At 38.0% G+C, this 20,755-nt stretch overlaps 1 protein-coding gene across 1 annotated transcript in view; it reads right to left on the reverse strand.

Annotated features, from left to right (window-relative positions):
• Positions 1–102: 102 nt before the first annotated feature.
• The window catches only part of LOC146398776 (uncharacterized), a 156,609-nt gene continuing 135,956 nt past the window's right edge, over positions 103–20,755 (reverse strand). Inside the window, exons 5-6 of the mRNA XM_084979048.1 lie at positions 5,207–5,385; positions 103–1,338 (exon numbers count right to left, since the gene is read on the reverse strand). The gene's annotated coding sequence lies outside the window, so the exon portion shown is untranslated. The remainder of the gene's footprint in view (positions 1,339–5,206; positions 5,386–20,755) is intronic.

Genomic DNA, 20,755 nt, shown 5'->3' on the forward strand with positions numbered 1-20,755 from the left:
TCAAGGAAACAGAAATCTGAAAAGGTTCAACTTCAATTTAAAAACCCAGGACCTAAGCAGTTTGAATAAGTATTAAAGGGAACAAAAAAGCTTTTCCCCATCTCTCTCGAATTTGTTTTTATTTTTATTCTAGTAAAAAGGTATGATCGATCGCTCTTCTCTAGCACAATAATCAAATATTGCTTCACTCAGCAGGTGAAAAAGGGAACAGTTTTTACAAAATGGCTTTATGACCAGTTCTATAAATACCTATAGTTTATCTTCCTTGAAACAGTGTCATGTCAGACTGCCTGGCAAATACCGGCTCCAGCCAATTTCTGGATCCGTGCATATGCACCTGCGTTAACAGTTTGTGGGGGTTCACTACCATGACATTCACAAATGAGACTGAGTTACACATGTTGTCTCTTTACCATGCTCTGGACTGTATGAACTAATGAGAAATTATAAGTGGGACACAGGTAATATGAGGCACATAGGACTTTAGAATTCACTGTAAATTTTAGAACAAGTGAAGTTTTCTAGTTCCTCTCAGACTAACAGAGTATTTTGTTTGCATCCTCATTTTTTTTTCTTTTTATGGCCACACATGTAGCATATGGAAGCTCCTGGACTCGGGGTCTAATCTGAGCTGTAGCTGCTGGCCTATGCCACAGCCATGGCAACATGTGATCCAAGCTGCATCTGTGACCAATGCTGCAGTTTGAGGCAACGCTGGATCCTTAACCCAGTGAGTCAGGCCAGGGATCAAACCTGCATAATTACAGAGACTATGTCGGGTCCTTAACCCACTGAACCACAATGAGAACTCCTGTTTGCATCTTTATGGTCCATAATTATTATCAAGGGCAAAGGAAGGAACTTTAAAGTGTATTGTGTAGCAAGAGAAAGAACACTTAATAAATAGTTAGCCTTTGTTTTGGAGCATCATCTTGCACCGAAGCATGGGTTTCCCCAGGAAACTCTCTGGAATGAAGACTGGCGGGAAGGAGGTGTGCTATGGAAGGGCTCCAGGATTCAACGAGTGTTGGGGGGAGAATAAAACGAGGCAGTGGGAGAAGTCAAGCTGTGATACAATCTCAGGGAAGCCTCTGTTAACCTTCCATGGAGTTCTGTCTGGTGTTAAGGAGCTGGGCCTCTTTGTCCTGGTGATCAGTTGTCATGGCTGAGGATTACCAGAGTGTGGTCTTGAGCACAGAGGTTCTTCGCGGAGAACCGGAAAGGGACTGAAAGCTGGGGGCTGCCTGTCAAGTCTCCCAGAAACCAGAGAACAATCCCTTCCTTCTTGAAGGAGGAGCCGGGCAGTGCTGTGTCCACCGCAGATGGGCCTGCCACATGCTGTGAATCAAACATGTCAGTTGTCTCCAGTTAGATTCAAAATGAAAGCTGTAAGAGGAAATTATGTGACTAGCTTAAAATTCATGAAGTGGCAAAAGCCAAGTTACTGTAGTCAACAAGATACCTGTTAGGCTAATTGTATATTCTGTGGAATATTTTTGAATAAGAAATCATTCATGTCATTTACGGAACAAGGATGTCAGGAGTTAAGGAAATAGAAAGATAAACAAGGGAGTTCCCATCGTGGCTCATGGAAAACGAATCCGACTAGTATCCATGAGGATGTGGATTCAATCCCTGGCCTCCCTTAGCGGGTTGGGGATCCAGCGTTGCAATGAGCTGTGGTGTGGGTTGCAGTGATGGCTTGGATCCTGTGTTGCTATGGCTGCGGTGTAGGCCAGCAACCAGCTTTCGCCCTAGCCTGGGAACTTCCATATGCTGCAGGTGTGGCCCTAAAAGAAAGAAAGAAAGAAAGAAAGAAAGAAAGAAAGAAAGAAAGAAAGAAAGAAAGAAAGAAAGAAAGAAAGAGGGAGGGAATGAAAGAAAGAAAGAAAGAAAGAAAGAAAGAAAGAAAGAAAGAAAGAAAGAAAGAAAGAAAGAAAGACAGACAGACAAGATAGTAGCATAACTCTATTTCTAACATAGCTTTCCTCTAACTCTGACAGTTTAGAGGAAACAGAATGGTGACATAAATAAGTAATTTGTACTGATGAACACTGTAAGGTAGGGTCAGACAAAGGGTGTTGAAGGTTAAAAAGAGTTCTTAGAGTTCACTGTAAATGAAATGCTTCATACATGAAATGCATTTGGATTGGGCTTTAAAAAAAGAAGAGGATTTGGTTACTCAATATGGATATTGGCTGGAAGAGGCAAAGGGCTGTTATTTAGGCAAAATTAACAATTCATTGAGTTTAGAAATCATTAGTTGTATATAAAAAACAAGAAAATAAATCACTGCAGCCCAAATTAAGTGTGCGTGATGGGGAGAAGGGGGTGCTGTGGTGACAAAGTTAGAATGAAGACAACAGAGGCAAGCCCTAGGAACTTTAGGTTTTTCAGTTAGGAAAAAGCAAAAATCTAATATGTGTCAAAACTGTCAACTTAGACTTCTATACCCTGTGAAAATATCTTTCAAGAATTAAGATGAAATAAATTTTCCTTTTTTTTGTCTTTTTAGCGTCACACCTGTGGTATATGCAGGTTCTCAGGCTGAGGGTCAAATCAGAGCTATAGATGCCAGGTTACACCACAGCCACAGCCATGCAGCATCTGAGTTCTGTCTGTGAACTACACCACAGCTCACAGCAATAGCAGATCCTTAATCCAGTGAGTGGGGCCAGGGATTGAACCTGTGACCTCATGGAGACTAGTCAGATTCATTTCCACTGGGCCGCAGTGGGAACTCCCTAAATTTTCACCATAATGTTTAACTGAATAACATGTTTGGAAAACTGTCCATACATATTACTCAATTAAATAAACAAAAAGCCCAGCATGTATAATGAGATTTTTTTAATGCCAATATGCAACCATGTATAGTTTGAACAATCACATTTCTGTTTTCTAATACATGAAAACTAAGAGAATTCTTTGCCAGGAGAATCATTACAAGGAAAGCTAAGGGAGGTTCCTCTATCTAAGGAGATATGATTCCAGAGGGCAGGCTGATCTGCAGAGAGCAGGAAGTACACTGGCCTGGATGAAACATGAGTAAATGTGAATACTCTTCCCTCTAAATTTCTTCATCAGATTATTGGCAATCAGAAATACGTAACAATATCTTGTGTTTTACTACACAGAGAAGTAAAATAAATGACACCAGCACAGAGAACGGAAGGGACAATGGACTTATGCTATTTAAAGTTGTTCCTTTACAAATGAAGTGGTATAATGATTATTCAAAATAGAATGTTCTCAGTTAGGAATGCATCTGCTAAACCGTAATACAGTGGTTCACAAAGGAAGGTATTCTGACCTGAAAATCAGCATATATATGCATAAGACACATATATGTGCATTTATTATGGCACACTTTGCAAATGTCAAATTAGTGTAAATTTATGTAAAAAAGAACTAAAAGGTAAACTGCTATACACACATATTCACATGAACATGTATATATTTCAAAGAAATTATATATATACACACCAAAGAATAACATATATAACATATACTTATGTATATATAATTGGTGTACAATTAAATACATATACCAAAGAATTATCAGGTAAACTGATATGTGTATGTGTATATATATATAGAGAGAGAGACTATATATTATATGTATATTATATATAATATAATGTATAATATATACACATACATACACTGGTATATATATTCATATCAGTTTACGTAATCATTCTTTTTTCCATAAATTTACTCTCATTTGAAATTTGCGAAGTGTGCAATAATAAATGCACATATATATATATTGCACATAATTTACAATATCAAATACATGGGAACTATCTGTGTTCTCAGGTGAAAGGAAAATGCTTGATACAATAGGATACACTCAAGACATCTGCTTTTACAATGGATGTTAGACCTACTTTTTTGTACACAGAAAACTGTCCAACCATGTTATTCAATTAAAACTAGACTGAAAAAACAGCATGTACAATGAGGTTCTGTTTATGCCAATGTGCAACTATGTATAGTTTGAACAATTCCATTGCTTGGTTAAAGAATTACAAAACATGAATTTAACACATGGTTAAAAGAAAAAAAAAGGTAAACAATTCAGAAGAACATAATATGAAAACTGGCAGCCACATCACCTAACTCTAAATTTTCCTCCCCAAAAGCCAAGCATTTGCCTACAGCTATAATTTATACATTCTAACTAATATATTTCTACCTCTGTTTATTTTTTTCTATTTCTATTTCTTGGTTAATTAATTTTAGACAGTAATTATTGAAGTTCTATTTTGAAAAATATTTTGACTACCATTTTCTTAGAGTATATTTTATATTTTTCTGAGGGGTTATCATTACCTTGCCGTTTCCCTGGGCATCCGCTTTTATTAAATGCTTAACATAGGTATTCCTTTAGTTAAAATATTTATTATATGAAGCCAACATTCTTCTAAAGGATATCCTGGTATGAAGTCTACTCCTTTTTGCTAAAACAAGAAACATTTGTTTTAGGGGATGACTGCATAGTTAGATCTTAACCTAGGATTTCTTTTCCTTGTTTCTGTTGTTTCTTTGATCTTAACCCATGCCTGGAGTTCCTGTCATGGCTCAGTGGTTAACAAATCCGACTAGGAACCATGAGGTTGCAGGTTTGAACCCTGGCCTTGCTTAGTGGGTTAAGGATCTGGTGTTGCCATGAGCTGTGGTGTAGATTGCAGATGCGGCTCGGATCCCACGTTGCTGTGGCTCTGGTATAGGCTGGCGGCTACAGCTCTGATTCGACCCCTAGCCTGGGAACCTCCATATGGAACCTCCATATGCCACGGGAGTGGCCCAAGAAATGGCAAAAAGACAAAAACAAACAAACAAAAAAAACCCCAAACTTTCCTTTTTTCTGATAATGGTTTTCCTCTAATTATTATGCAAATACTTATTCAAGGAGAGTTTACAAAATGTACATTTTCTGAGACTATATAGACAGTCTCCTACATAGGAGACATTATGCTGACGTCCTATAAAATTCTATGCTTATAATCATTTTCTCTAAGTATGCTAGAAATATGTTTGTCATGTCTCCTAACATCTAGTGCTGCTGATGGGAAATTGAATGTCAGTCTCAATTTTGTTCCTTTACAGTTAGAGTTTCCAGAAGTCACATTGTGTCCAGGACAGTCTTGGGTCATGATTAATGCCCTGGTGCAATGTATTTATTTATTTACTTACTTACTTGCTTATTTTTGCTGTTTAGGGCTGCCCTTGCAGCATATGGAAGTTCCCAGGCTAGGAGTCAAATCAGAGCTGAAGCTGCACACATGGCAACAGAAAAACACCAAGCCAACTGCTGCAAGGAGGCAGTTTAGTCTTCATTTTCAAATAAGAATGGGCATCTGAAGTGACCCCACATATCTGAGAAAACCGGAACAAAAATGGAAGGATCTAAATGAGCATAGAACATGACTAAGCTGAGAGAAAAAGTAAATTCAGAGTAAAAGAATTTTTAAAAATTAATTAGTAATCTTTTAGAGATACAAATACATAATACAATGAAAATCTTGAAGTCTGCCATTTAAAAAAGAGAGAAAAGCCTTAAAATTAAAGTGTGATTGCTTAAAAAATTTAAAGGTTCACTGAAAGCATGAAGATAAAAAATCAAGATATTTTCTGAAACATTCATCATACATCATAAAGGCAATGAGTCAGAAAATATGAAAAGAAAGAGTAAAAGTGGGCAAAAGTGATCAGTGGAAGAGGCCCAATATTCAAGAGGCTGGATTTAAAAGGCAACAGAAAATAAGAAATAACATAACATTGTAAATTAACTATAACAGAAAAAAATAAAAATCTTAAAAAACGAAATAGCAGTAGCAACAATAATAAAAACGATTAGAAGAACACGTGCAAGGGTTAAAACCAAATCGTCAAAGGATGACGCCCTCACCCCTCCACCTATGAGAGAGTCGCTTGTGCGCTCTGCTTACACAGAAAAGCACTTCAGCAGAGGATCCTGGCTCTTGGGGAGCACAGCCAGGGTGCCGACAGGCCAGCACAGTATCTCAAATACTAGAATGTGTTGGATTAGCACAGGGACTTTGATACCAACGGCTCAATTCTCCCCCAAATGTAATAGAACGTGTATGCAGGATTCTGGCTTTTGCCTGGGAAAACGGCTGGCCTGGGAGTTCGCACACAGACAGAGGCAGCTCTGTGAGCCAACAAAGCTTTCTGTGGATTCTTTGACTAACCAGCCTTTTCTGGTCATGGCTGTACTGGCGTAATCCCCACCCAAGGATGCTGGCTGTGTTGGCTCTCCAGGGCTCTGAAAAGAAAACAAAGCCATGTCCATTGTGTTTCTCCTAGGGGCACCTTCTGGGCCATTTGCTCCTCCGTTCTAATTATATGTCAACACCCTTGCATCCACTGCCCATTTCCCACAAATCCAGTTACAGCTTTGACACAGCACCTCCTTCTCTTTGCTCTTGTGCCTTTAAACCCTTTTGCACGTTTCAATGACATTTCAACAGTTTTAGAGGAGAGAAAAAAGGAACGTTCCATCTTGAAGGATGCCTTCTTAATGAAGACTGATATTAAAATTGGAGGAGAGAAAGGCTTTTGTAAGAAAAGAATTTTATGCCAAAAAAATTGTGAAATGTGTTGTTGAATAAATTTAGGAGGCTGTGTGGCTGACTGCAGGATTTCTTGATTTTAATAAGCCACGTTCAAGGTCAATTTCCAAGAAGATATGCTGGGGTAATTTGAAATCTCTATTTTTGGGGGGAATGCAACGTGTATAGGGCAAAAAATATATATACATATTGTTTAAAAAAGGAAGATATTAGATTAAGAAACTAAAATACATCATAAGCACTCAAAAAATAAGAAATCTCAAACAATGCAGAACTAAATAGCATTAGCAAACAATAAAGAACTTTGAGAATCTTGACATTTTTCACTAAATTCAAATTCAGTTATGTCCATTAATACCTTTACTAGTTCTACCAATGTATTATGATCTTCAGAAACAGTATTTTCCTAACTACATATAGTAATGGAAATGTTTTATATTCAGTCCCTCTTGCTCCCTAAAAAAGAACTAAGTGATAATACAAACAGCCTCAAGTGACTTGGGGATTGTTTTAAATAATAATCCAACTTTGGATTATTATTTAAACTCCTCACACTTTTTTTTAAATATTGTGAAAGTAGTTTCCTTATGAGATTTTTGTTTAGATTGGAAATTCAATGAGAAAAACTGGTTGACAATAGTTGAACATTCTTAGCTCCTGTTTTGCTTATTATCTGAAAGCACTGAGGGACCAACAATAAAAAAAATAAAAGAATGAAAACAGAATTTTGATTTAACTTGTTTGACCTTCTGAAAGGTTTGAATCATGATGAAATCTGGAGAAAAGGTCGAAACCAACTTTAACATATGAATTTATCTCATTGAGCTACTTAGTCAAGAACAAAATAGCAATAAATGCACAAAGTTTCCTATTTTTAAGTTAATAATTTTAAGAAAATGCTTAAGTGAATTTTAAGTGTGATAATAAAATCTTAAAATATATGGCAAATCTATTGAATACATCATAGTTGACACCACACCTGGTATACCTTTGTTTGAATCACACTCTTATTGGATTTAATTTTTTCAAGGCTAAAGTTACTGGAAGCATCATTATTTTTGATGCTATAAGTTTGTAAGAATATTATTAGATAAGTAACACTGTTTTTGACAAAGTATTAAAAGTATTTGGCAGAAGATACTATTTTGAATAATTTCTTCACTCGGTCCCACACAAACACACAAAAATGAAGAAAACATTCTAAATTTCCTTCCACCCTGGATATGGGAAAAATGAAAAGACTGGTCTGGGAAGAATTTAGAAACAAGATAAACAGCAACATTGGGGAAGTTTCAAGAAGGCAGAGGAGTAAGACATCACGTGTACCTTCTTCCACAAATGCACCAAAAAACTCAACTACATATAGAACAGTTCGCACAGAACATCTACTGAATGCTGGTAGAAGAACTTAAACCTCCAAAAGGGCAAGAAACAAGACAACCTATAGAATGGGAGAAAATGGTTTCAAATGATGCAACTGACAAGGGCTTAATGTCTAAAATATACAAACAACTTATACAACTCAACAGCAAAAAACCCAACAACCCAACTGAAAAATGGGAAAATAACCTGAATAGGCATTTCTCCAAGGAAGTTATACAGATGGCCAACAGGCACATGAAAAATGATCAACCTAACTAATTATTAGAGAAATGCAAATAAAACCACTATGAGGTACCACCTTACACCTGTCAGAATGGCCATCATTAACAAGTCACCAAACAACAAATGCTGGAGAGGGTATGGAGAAATGGGAACCTTCCTGAACTGTTGGTGGGAATGCAAACTGGTACAACCACCATGGAAAACAGTATGGAGGTACTTCAGAAAACTAAATATAGAACTGCCATATGACCCAGCACTCCCACTCTTGGGCATATATCTGGACAAAACATTCCTTGAAAAAGACACAGGCACTTTTTCACTGCAGCACTGTTCACAATAGCTAAGACATGCAAACACATAAATGTCCATCAGCAGATGAACGGATTCAGAAGATATGGCATATATAAACAATGGCATACAGCTCAGCAATGAAAAAGAAAAAATGCCATTTGCAGCAACATAGATGGAACGAGAGACTCTCATACGAAGTGAAGTAAGTCAGAAAGAGAAAGGCAAATACTATACAATATCACCGATATCTGGTATCTAATATACAGCACAAATGAACTTTTCTATAGAAAAGAAGCTCATGGACTTGGAGAACAGACTTGTGGTTGCCAGTGGGGAGGGGGAGGGAGTGGGATGGACTGGGAATCTGGGGTTAACAGATACAATTGCATTTGGAGTGGATAAGCAATGAAATCCTGCTGTAGAGCACAGAGAACTATATCTAGTCACTTATGATGGAGCACGATGGAGAATAATGTCAGAAAAAGAATGTATGTATACATGTGACTGGGTCACTTTGCTGTAGGGTAGAATCTGACAGAACACTGTAAACCAAATATAATGGAAAACATAAAAATCATTTAAAAAAAAAAGCAACATGATGCACCACCACCACCACTGAAATGAAAGCATACAGAGTAGTGCCACCCAGCTTTGACTTTGCTCACTGCTGATAAATTCTGTACACCCCCTAATCCAAACCACACTCCCCCAACCCCCAACTCCTGTCAAACTATCTCCTCTTTCCCTAGCCGAGTTCTCTTTTTAACTATTTAATGGTATTTTACTGTTGTCCCTAATAGCATTCTTTCAGTCCTTTTGATTTCTTAAAGTGCTCTTATATATTCTATACTTTTAAAGAATGTTGGGCAAGCATCATTACTCCCATAGTAACATCTCTTATATGGCAGAGAAAAAAAAATTTTTTTTCTTTGTAGGGCTTCACCCACAGCATATGGAAGTTCAAGGGTGAGGGGTCAAATTGGAGCTGCAGCTGCCAACCTATCCCACAGCCATGGCAATGTGGGATCCCAGACACATCTGCAACCTATGCCACAGCTCTTAGCAGTGCCAGATCTCTAACCCACTGAGAGAGGCCAGGGATCAAACCCGCATCCTCCTGGATACTATGTCAGGTTCTTAACTTACTGAGCCACGACGGGAACTCCCAGAGGAGAATTCTGGCTTGAGACAAATTATCAGGCATTAGTGACAAAGCCAGATTTGGCAGGGGGGGTGCCTGAACATTTCATTGCTTCCCCAGGCTTCGACTGCTTTGAATTACTACAGGACCTAAATTTCCTTGTCTTCCTAACTTGCTGATTTCCTGTTTGCCCCTTTCGGAAAGCAGCCTGATTCACTGAATATGCTTCCATAAATATTTTAGGGAGAAAAGTGTCTCCTTTTATTCAAGTTAGATTTCACAATATTTTGGGATACAGGCTGCATGGTAGAGGAGCTATTATCAAACTTCTGTAATACCAGAGGGATACACAAATAATGCATGAAGAGGCTCAAAACAAGGCTGAGCTCATGGTAAGAATTCAGCAAATAGTAGGTATTACCATTATTTATGTATTATATGTCCACACTTACTCTGCACAATAAACAATTAAGGGAAAAAACTCTTGATCTTAAACATGAAGAAAATGAGACAGTTTCAAGGAATGGATGTGAGGGTTCTCAGGTTAAAAATCTTAGAATCTGGGCTCTCAAATTCAAGGGCCAAGCTCTTTCTTTTAATGGAAAAGGGTTCCCTGGCATAGTAATGGTCCAGCCTCTCTGTGATTGAGAATCATAGGGGAATTTTTTTTTTTTTTTGCTTTTGAGGGCCACACCCACGGCATATGGAAGTTCCCAGACTAGGGGGTCGAATGGGAGCTACAGCTGCCAGCCTACATCACAGCCACAGCAACACCAGATCCAAGCCACATCTGCAACCTATACCACAGCTCACAGCAACGCCAGATCCATATGCCATTGAGCAAGGCCAGGGATCAAACCCGCATCCTCATGGATCCTAGTCAAGTTCGTTAACCGCTGAGCCGTGAAGGGAACTCCAATCATATGGGAAATTTTTAAAAAATATGTTATTTTTAGGCTTCAGCATAGGCATAGGACTTGGCCAAAATATCCTCTGACACCTTGTTTTTGGACTTCTGGCTTTCAGAATTGAAATGGGATATGTTTACGTTGTTTTAAGCCACAGAGTTTGTGGTAATTTGCAATGGAAGCTCTAGGAAACTAAGCCAGCCACTCACATGTGGCCTGGACATAATAAGTGATAAATAAGTACCAGCTATCATCTTTAGGACACCAGGACGTAGATGGGCTGTATGTGAATAAAGTCTTTCAGTTGAGCCTCCTTACACGGAAGGCTCTCCCCTCTGTCTTTCAATTCCTCAGCGGGTTCTGTTAAACCATAATGTGTGACAGATTTACAATGGTCGAGTATGACGCAACGTGATGAGGACACAAATATTGCGGCTCCCGCCCTCACAGACTTCGGTGGAGAACTGACGCAAAAACCTACACTTAGTATTCAGAATGCTATGGTAATGTGAACCGCGGAGACGGGCACAGCGGGCACAGGATGGTGTGGGGGAGGAGAGGAAGAGCATCGGAGCCAGCTCCAGAGGCAGAAGGAATTAGGAAGAAGATATAAAAGGAAATTGTATCAGAGCTGAGACTAGTTCTTTGTCCTTGATAAGTTAGAGCCCAGGAATGAGGGTCAAAAGGCCTCTGCTGCAGCATCTATAAATGAGATTTTTGTATAACATTGATTTTCTTTTTGGTCCCTCCAGTGCTACCTACCTATTCTATTCTAAGAGTATATTTCAGGTGTTGACTCCATTCCAAAGGATCTAATTGCAATTTTGGCTTTAGCAATGTGTTTTTGGCATGATTCCTTCTTTTTTTATCTTCACAGTCCAAATCTCTGCAATACACCAAACATGTGAATATTTATGAACTAGATTAATGGCTTTCTTGATAAGGATCATGAACACATTTCCCAGCTCAAGCTGATTCCATTCATTCAAGCCAAAATCTTTATTGAGCCCTACTATGTTTCAGCCATCATTACCTCAGAATATAACGACTTTATTACACGTTAGGAGGACTAAATAATTAAAAATAGCTATTTTTCCTAAGTGAGAGTATTAAATAAATATTTCACTCTCTGGCTAAGATTATGGAAACTAGAATATTAGATACATTTATAAAACTAATTATAGAATGTTGTACATAAAAGACAGTTGAAATCTAGTTCCCTGGATTTCTTACGTTCAACACGAGAGTTAAGTCGGGCAGAAAATAGTAGGTAGATGCTAGAAATGAGAAAGACAAAAATATGTTACCAAAAAATAATATAGCTAATTTTTTTTTTTTTTTTTTTTTGGACAGATTCAAAGGATACAAAAGTTCCCAGGCCAGGAATTGAACCTGAGTCACAGAAATGACAATGCTGAATCCTTAATCACTAGTGCACCAGGGAATCCCCCAATACAGCTAATTTTTTTTTTTTTGGTCTTTTTGCCATTTCTTGGGCCACTCTGGCGGCATAGGGAGGTTCCCAGGCTAGGGGTCTAATTGGAGCTGCAGCCACAGGCCCACAACAGAGCCACAGCAACGCGGGATCCAAACCGCATCTGCAACCTACACCACAGCTCATGGCAACGCCGGATCCTTAAGCCACTGAGCAAGGCCAGGGATTGAACCCGCAACCTCATGATTCCTAGTCAGATTCGTTAACCACTGCGCCACGACGGGAACTCCAATACAGCTGATTTTTAAGAGCTGCAGAGACAGCTGGCTGGCTAATATGTGATAGTGAGGCCTGAGAGAAGTTCATTTCCAAAACACCCTGCCCATCCTGTGATTTTGTCTCTGAAATGCTAAAGTGAGGGATCAAGTAAAGTGAAAGACTGAATCAGCCAGTAAAGATGCATAACCTTACAATGTGGAAGCTACGGTATGTATTTAACGATAAAAATACTTCCATGAAAGAAACAACTTTTGCAGGTATCTGTGGTCATGGCAACTATCTGCAAATGCTGCAAGATTTTCTCACGGTAAGAAGGGTCAGCACCACTGACAGACAAGTCATGCTCTCAGCCAGGAGATGGGAAGACGAAGGTAACCCAAGCAGGATCCTGAAGCCATGCGCAAGCCCCTAGGTCTTCGCATTTTGAAGTAAAAGATGGGCTTTGCCTTTTGCCTCCCAGGCCTCCCCTCACTCTCAAAAGGCTGACTCAAGAGTGAATGATTGGGAAATACTTGACAGCTAAGAAATAGTTAAAACAGGCTCCATTGTATTATTCCCTGTCTTGGCCCACTAACTAGTATGTGATGCATTGCTAGTATTTAATTCCTAGTCAGAGTTATATGGCACCTATCTAGACGTGTCCAGCTTTTCACAAATGACCTCTTTCTTGCTTAATTGCTTTTACTAATGGTTACTTTCTAATTAGAGTTAGACTGCACCTAATGTGTTTGTTTCTGTTTTTAATAACTGGAACACCCCCTGGCATCCCTTCCATGAAAACAATCTTCTTTCCAGAGAGAAGATCAAGGAATGAGAATCCCAAAGACAACCAGAGACCGTCACCAGACCAACTGACGCGGTACTTGGTGACTCTGAAATGATCTATGGAGGGAGAATAATAGAGGCATCTTAATCGATACCCTTGTCTTCCGAGCTAAATCTATAAGACCTCTGGCTACCCCTTCTCAAGGCAGGGCACAGTTTTCACGCCCTAGCCTGCGGTGGTCTCCATTGCCTGCTAAAGCAATAAAGCTGTTCTTTCTGCTTCACCCAAAACTTAACCGGTTCCAGTGTACAGAGGCCGCATTAGCAGCTAGTTCAGCTACAACTAGCCCAACTAATAAAATGCACTTAACTAACAAAAGTCTGATTCCTACCTGCAAATTTAGAAGAGAATTCATTGTCCCCAAAGTCCCATATTTACACTGAAAGTATTAAAATAGAAAAATGTCAGAGGATAGCACAGGTGAATTTAAAGAAAAAAGCCTTTAGATTTGGAGAATTTTCTATTTTATTTTAAAAGCCCCAAATCAACAAATGCCCTTAACCAAAGAAACACTGAAAATGTACATGTTTTTTGAATGATCAAATATATTTTAAAAATCATTCAAATTCATTACTAATCAGGGGAAAACTAACTTAAAACCAAAAGGAGGAGTTCCCATTGTGGTTCAGTGGTAACAAACCCAACTAGTATCCATGAGGACATGGGTTTGATCCCCGGCCTTGCTCAGTGGGATAAGGACCCGGCGTTGCCATGAGCTGTGGTGTAGGTCGCAGATGCGGCTCAGATCCGACATTGCTGTGGCTGTAGCTGTGGCTGGCGGCTGTAGCTCTGGGACTCTCCATACAGTGTAGCCCTAAAAAGACAAAAGACAAAAAAAAAAAAAAAAGCAAAACCCTAAAATGAGGTCCACTGCACCCCCACCAGAATGGCTCAAGTAAAAAAACTCCTGACAATAACTGCTGCAGAAGGAGACCCGTTAGAACGTGCAGACACTGGTAGTGAGACTATAGGTTTCTGCAGCTACACTTTGGAAAACTCTTTGTCGTGCTCCTACATATTTTATCAACCACATAGTCTTCAGCCCAACAATTTCATTTGAAGTATATAGCCAACAGTGACCTGTGCAGGGGTGTGGACCAAGAGACATGCGTAAGAATTACTACAGTGATGTTTTTAAAAGCTCCAAACTAGAAACAGCTTAAAAGTTCACTAATAGCAATATGTATAAATGGTTTATAATTTTCCCACAAACAGTATACAGCAAGGAAAATCAATGAAAGGTAACTTCATGCCAAAGCATGGACAGATTTTATAAATATGATAAAAGATATCAGATGCAAATAAGAGTATACCGTACGATTAATTTACGTAAATTTCCAAACAGGGGTGAGGGGTGGCCTTGTGTTTAGGAAGAGGAATAAGGGGGCGGGAGCTTCTGGGATGTTTGTTTATCACAGTCTATTCCTTGAACTGAGTATTGGTTACTCAGGTGCTGTCAGTTTCTGATCATTTACTGAACTTCTGATTTGTTTGTGTATATTAAACTTCCATTAAAAGGGTTAAGACAAATTTCCTCAAGCAAAAATATTACAGGGAATAAGACGGTTTGTAAAAATTGCTGTTCGGGACTGAATCTTGCCCCAACTCAATGCACGTGTTGAAGTCTAACCCTGGGAATCCATTTGAAGATGGGGCCTCTAAAGAGGAAGCCAAGGTTAAAGGAGGATTAGGGTGGGGTCCTTGCCCAATCGGACTGCTGTTCTGAACAAAATAGGCAGAGATAGCAGGGAGGTGAGGCCCCGTGAGTGGTGGGAGCCAAGGAAGGAGGCCTCAGGAGAAATTAAACCTGCCAACACCTTCATGTCAGATGTCCGGACTCCAGAATCATGAGAAAACAAATTTCTATTTAAGTTGCCCAGTCTGTGGTATTTTGTTATGGCAGCCTTAGCAAAGTAGTTCAATGATCAAAGTAAAAAATACCAGTACGGTGTAAAAGCCATATATATTCCTAATATTTTAGGTAGGTGGGAAGATGGATAGACTAGCAAGATACAGTATACATACACACACATAATAAAAACTGAAATAGACAACATTGCCTAAGGATATTACTTCTAAGAGAAGAAATTATATTTAATGATGGTCATAATAAACACAACCAAACAACTTGGGAAAAAACAAAAACAGAAACAAAAAACAGTGAACTGTATGTCAGGTAGTCTTCCAAGCTATAAACAAGAGTTTACACCTTGAATCCCACAAGATCCCTATACAATATGTATTATTTCCATCCCTGTTTTATGAGTGAAAAAGCAGAGACTCAGAGGAGTTACCTAAGGCTCCACCATATCTACTGAGTGAGAATTCCAGTGGAGGCAGCCTGACTCCAAAGCCCATGCTGCTGACGACTTGTGTTAAGCCTCACACATAAATACAACCCATGAAAGGCCATTTTTCACCTATCAGATGTACAAAGATTAGACATCATAGATCATGTCCAGTGTGGGCATTCTGATGCACTTTCAGCAGGAATATACATTGATTTGAGCTTTTTAGAGGGCAATTTAGCAATGGATATTGTCCTTTTTTTTCTCTTGCTCTTTCTTTTCATGGTTGCACCCATGGCATATGGAAGTTCCTGGGCTAGGGGTTGAATTAGAGCTGCAGCTCCAGGCCTGTGCCACAGCCACAGCAACACAGGATCTGAGCCGCATCTGCAAGCTATGCCACTGCTTGCAACAACGCTGGACCCTTAACCAACTGAGCAAGGCCAGGGATCGAACCTGCATCTTCATGGACACTATGTTGGGTTCTAAACCTGCTGAACCACAATGGGAACTCCTCAAGTTCTTTTTTTTTCAATGACATAGATAACGAACAATGTAAGGGCAGGATATTTATCATAATGTTATTAATAATAATAAAAATGTGATACAATGTAAATATTCATCAAAAGAGAATTGCTAAGACAAATCATATGTACAAAGAATCCTTTATGTCTATGAAACATGATATAATCGAGTTATAATATTGATAAGAAAAGATATCCATTACTTACTTTTCATGTAGTGTTTGCTTCTTGATATTTTTCTTCTAGTGTAGGCACTGTACTTTTTTCTTTCTTTTTTTTCTTTTAACTAACTCGCTAAGGAAACTTTAAAAAAGAACAAAAATTGGATTTGCCTCAGAAGGTAATTAGTTCTTCACCCATTCAAAAAAAATTTACTGAATCCTCACTATTTGCAAACCCTTTTCTAGGTTTTGATGACACAGCACTGAGAAAGACATTCCCTCATGGAGCTTTTATTGCCAAAGATATTCAAGTAGTATCTGCATAACAATCTGGAACAGGTGGTTCTTTATGAAGAGCAAGGTTATTTTTAGTGATTGGGCAAAAAAACCATCTTTGAAGTTATTTGCATCTCCAAGTGTCTCTAAATCTATGATTTATGGCACATAATTTCAAGTGTTAAATGTAATTTTGCTACTCATTGAATTTCCTAAGGCAATTTATTTGTGGATAAAAGAAATTAAGTCATGGTTTAGCTATGGAGTTGCAGCTTAAAAATGTATTTTTCAGATGATTAACGCTTGATAACCAATTCAACCATTAAAATGATAGAAATATAACTATATACACATGTGTGTATATATATATAAAATGTAACTGTATAAAAGAGATATATAACTATTTACATATGTATGTACATATATATAGTGTAACATGTATGTATATATATGTATAGATATGTAACTGTATATGTATACAAAATATATATATTGTATCAGAATGTATATAATATATACAAAATGTTCTTTTTTCCAAAGTAAGCCAGAAGGATAAAGTGGCTAGGTAATTAAAAAAAAAAAAAAAGTCCTAAGATGTAATTTTGAAGTCCTTCTTAGAAAGGGCTAAGTAAATCTGAGCTTAGAATTACAATAAATGATAGGGTACTTGGAATGTCAGGAAATTAATCAGTATTCACAAGGTTCTTTGGCATTAATTTAATACCCTAACCTTAGTTCCTATTTCATTCCTCATTTCCCTTTCCTTTTTTAAAGCTTTGATTTGTTAATGGAAGAACAAGTCTTTCTGCTTCTTAATAGGTTAAATAATATCCAGTTTTCTGAGTCCCTTTAAAACATTTAATATTGCTTTAACAGATGCATTTCAGTTAAAATACTGATACTCTAATAATCTTTTCATGGTCATTACTCAATATTGTTTTGACTAAGACATAATTTTTTTTCTTACCTAATTTTCACACATTCACTCATCTACCAAAAAACATTAAATGCTTTCCTTACCCCGAGGATGTCTCTGAGTGTACAGAATGAATAAAACGCAATATCCTTTTTGTTTGTTTGTTTTTGTTTTTTGCTTTTTAAGGCTATACCTGTGGCATATGGAAGTTCCCAGGCTAGGGGGCCAAATCAGAGCTGCAGTTGCTGGCCTATGCCACAGCCATAGCAATGCTGGATCCTAGTGGCATCTGCGACCTATGCTGTGGCTTGTGGCAATGCCAGATCCTTAACCCATTCCGCAAGGCTAGGGATTGAACCTGCATCCTTGGAAATTAGTCAGGTTCTTAACCTGCTGAGCCACAATGGCAACTCCCTAGAGGTTTTGTTCTAATGGGAAAAACACATAGTGAGCAAACAGAATTCTGTTTGATATTGTATATTTTGAACAACCTACATATAATAACTTCTGTTGATTGATCATCTACTTAGTCATAATTTCTCAAAAAAATTTCTTCTCTTAGAAATAATATCTTTAGCTAATGTTGTCTATTTCAGTTTTTATTATTAAATTGATTACTTCACAACTTCTCACAATTCTTACTTAGCCTCTGGGGGGCTCCTTGACCCAAAGACCACTGGCAAATGGTTCTAAAATCCAGGATATCACACTCCAAATCTCATATACTTTCCACTATGCTGTTCCGTCTTTTGTTTTAAAAACTAATTAAATATTACCTGAAATATTCCTTTTTAAACATATGATGCTTTCTATCTGAGCAGCTGTTCTTAGTTTATTAGTTGAGTGAAAGGCTGAGAAAAGATCAAGTTCCATCAGAGAGTCAGCACTTGGACACCCAAGAAGAACCAGTAATTCAGTTTGAGTCTGAAGGCAAGAAAAGATCCATGTCCCAGCTCAAATCAGTCAGGCAGGAGATCAGCCTTTTTGTTCTATTCAAGCCTGCAACGGATTCGATGAGGCCCACCCATGTTAGGGAGGACACTCCACTTTATTCGGTCTTCCAATTCAAATCTTAGGCTCAGCCCAAGACACCTGGGTTAATCTGTGATCAAATATCTGGGCATCTCGTGGCCCAGTCAACTGGACACAGAATTAACTATCAGAGCAGCTATTCTTAGTTTATTCCTTGAGTGAAAGGCTGAGAAAAGATCAGGGCTAACTCTTTTGTTTAATCAAAGAGATACTGTGGATCTTGGCACTGGGAGGGCAGAAGCTAGTTTTCGGGAGCTTAGAGTTGATCGGGAGGCCAAGAACATGGAGAGAGTAGCTGCTGACAACTCAAGAAGTTTATTAGTAAAAGAGGAGAGAAACAGGTGGTAACCAGAGGAGAATGTGGGGTCAAGGAAAGACGGAGGCGATTTCTATTCAGCGGTTTTGGCTCTATGAACAAAGATACGAAGCTGTATGTTGAAAATAAATTCCTCATGGCTTGCCAAGATTTTAAGTAGCAGAGCTAGAAATAAAAATGCTATATGCAAATAAGTATGCATAGGAAAGTATATTTAATATTGACACGGTAACTAAAATACTGACACATAGTTAATGTCTATATTTATAATCTTTAAATAAACTATAGAACATTTTTGTCAAGAAATATAAAACTAGCGAATGAGATACAACTATAATAGTTGTTTTTGAGAGACTTGGATGAGGAACTGCTGAGAGAGAAAAGAAAACACACAGGCCTAGTTAATGGGACCTTGAATTTTAATTGAGCAAAGAAAGCAGAAAAACCAAAACCATGAACGCACAGGTGTACGTGTCCACTATTTTATACACACACACACACACACACATATCCTCCATGATACCACATATGAGACTGTGAGACTATGATGGTCACCTTGCAGATGTGAGTTGAGGGAGGGAAGAAACTGGAGTGATGGAGGCTTAGGAGCTGAAGGAAAATTGGAAAAACCAAAAAGCACTTTAAGGGGAAGGTATGTGACAACAACCCACTTCTACTAAACCACTCACATTATTACATACGCTTTACAGGTATGTTACAGGCATAGCACAAAACATCTGAGAATATTTTCTCTGTAGCACATGCTTCAATGTTTTGTCTATTTGGCAGGAGAAATACTTTATTCTTTATACAACGTGAAAACAATCTATTAACCCATTCCATGGTGGAAAAAAACAAACAAATGCATGTTCTTAGTATATAAAGGCCTTTTATTGATGTAACACTTCTGCTAATCTTACTAGTTTTAGTCTGTTGGTTTACTTGGGTTTTCTAGTTTCTTGAGACAGGAATAATAATTGATCATTTTAGTTGCTATTTTCCTTTTTCATTTCTATTTCTTCTCATATTGTATTGGTTAGAATATACAACATCGCTGCTAAGTAATACTGAAGACAGCAGCCATGCTTAGCTACCCAAACTGAATGGGAAGGCTTTAGGAGCACATTCTTGTTAAATGCTTGGATGCTGGTTTGAGATGAATTTCTTTATCAGGTTAAGGAAGGAGTCTTCTATCCCTAACAGAAAGAGTTAGCCAAGATGAATCTTATCTTGCAGCCATGATCAGATTGTTCCCCTTGCTCTAGGAACATATCAGCAGGCTTTCAAATACTGACTGCAACATTTCCAGAACAAAACACACATTACCTTGGAGTATATTTTTAATGTACCACTGAACTGCTCTTATTTATATCTGAATTAGGATTTATGCACAAATGAGTTTGACTAGTTTGTTACAACATTTGGCATATTAAAAATATCAGCATTTGTAACTGACTCTATACAAAGGAAAGTAAAAAGATTTCATTGTCCTTTTCTGAATGGCTTGATCTAAATCAACTGAATGAACTGATTCATCACTTTGCTCATATGAATGCATGACTCTGGAGTTGTCAGTGACCTTTGACACTGTTGTATTTTCCTTGATATTTCATTCATGTGATGCAGATTAATGCTACTGTTTTTATGTGCAAAAGACCACTCGTTAAAAGCAATAAAACGCAGAAGAGGGAGTACTTTAATACTTCTCTTCATTTAAATGTTTTCAACTTCCCACAGAGTTTAAAGGAACAAAATAAAAGTATTTTAGGAGTTCAATACAGTGGGAAAGGTATAAACTGTAGATTAAGTAAATAAATTGATGGCCAAAGAGCCCTGGTAAAGAGCAAACAGAGCTAATATGACAGAGATACAGATTTCAGATTATCATTCTCATGTCAGTTCAATCAAAATGTGTGATTTTGAAAGCTCACCATTTATAATTCTCAGTGATCAGCATAGGATTGTAGTATAATATTTGCAGGGGTTCTCTTCATGGAGAAATGAGATTGCTTTAAACAGTTTTGGTCTGAGAATACAATGTTCAGTAATATAAGAGAAAATTACATCATAGCCTTTAACAAAAATGTGAAATTCTACGCTTTTGTTTTCAGATTGCGTGTGGACATCAACTCAAGACTGTGACTGGATCAGTTCA

Source organism: Sus scrofa, chromosome 10, assembly GCF_054392235.1.
Source record: "Sus scrofa isolate SSC_HxYL_T2T_F1_AM1 chromosome 10, Sscrofa_HxYL_maternal_Yorkshire_Landrace_v2.0, whole genome shotgun sequence".
NCBI lineage: Eukaryota > Metazoa > Chordata > Mammalia > Artiodactyla > Suidae > Sus > Sus scrofa.